Source organism: Octodon degus, unplaced genomic scaffold, assembly GCF_000260255.1.
Source record: "Octodon degus isolate 3935 unplaced genomic scaffold, OctDeg1.0 scaffold00337, whole genome shotgun sequence".
In the NCBI taxonomy this organism is placed as follows: Eukaryota; Metazoa; Chordata; class Mammalia; order Rodentia; family Octodontidae; genus Octodon; species Octodon degus.
In genome coordinates this window covers 1,348,506-1,349,780 of record NW_004524913.1, presented here as the reverse complement: position 1 = coordinate 1,349,780, position 1,275 = coordinate 1,348,506, and positions in this window count along the sequence as shown.

The window sequence follows — 1,275 nt, the reverse complement described above, 5'->3', positions numbered from 1 at the left end:
TAATGGTGTTTGTAAGTAGGATCACAAGTCTGCATCTTGTACAGCAATTAACCACTGAGAAGAATATATGCAGTGTATTATTTGTTGAAAGTGTACTTTCGATTTGATTTGAAACTGTCTCATTGCTATATGTTTATCAATAAAACTTTGAAAAGAAAATAAATAAATAAATAAAAAAACAAAATCCTCCACTGAGATGATGCTAGAATTAATCAACAAATTCAGCGGCATAGCAGGTTATAAAGTTAATACCCAAAAGTCAATCGCATTCCTCTACACAGGTTAATTTCTAAGTATCAGTTTATGTAAAATTTTCCACAATGCTGCTGCCAATTTAGGAAATTCATTTTCAGTGTTCAAGAATGTTATCGACTGTTGTATACTTATTTTGTAATCTACTACCTTACTGATTTGACTATTATTGGACTTAGGGGGCATTAGAAGAGGCCCTCTATATAATCTCATCTGATCTTCAAATTATGATAACTTGACATGTTCCTATCCTGTGCATGCTTATACATAAGGAATTTATTTTCTAAATGTATACATTTTATTTTTTCTCCTATTTAACTGCTCTGGATAATTTTTCAAGAACTACATTGAAAATGGGAAGTAATGATAAATATTCTTGATATTTTCCTGATTTTATTTTTTTATTTTATTTTTTTAGAGATGCACATTTTTATTTCTCCTCCTGTCAAAATTTCCTGTCAATATTTTCCATAATTTTATTGAGAAACAAATAGCAATGAGACAGTTTCAAATCAAATTGGTTAGACAGTTTCAATGGTTAACACGTTGCATAAATTAATCCTGGCAGTTAATTGCTGTACAAGACGCGGACATGATATCCTATTTACAAGCACCATTAGAACAAATGCCTCTATTCATTAAGAAAATGAAACTATATATCTATCCTAACAGGTTTGAATACACTAGTACAAAATGGACATTCATCTGTATCCCATTTTTTGTAAAGTTCCGTTATTTGAATATTATAGGTGTGTAAACTCTGCAAAATAGTCTAAAACAGTCCAGTAGCCCATAATAGTATACGGTCGTCCTCTTGACAGGCAATGTTAGAAATTGTTGACCTGAGTCTCCTATAGCTCAACAAAACAGCATGTCTTTACTTCTTATATTTCGTTTTTATAATTTTCTGCCAGATGGTTAAGACCAAGTTAAAGCAGGACCTATGCAACAAGAGTTGTAGCTTTTGGGTCTGATAAGGTCAGTGAAATCCCCTCAGGATTTAACCTGAGATCCTGTACCTCA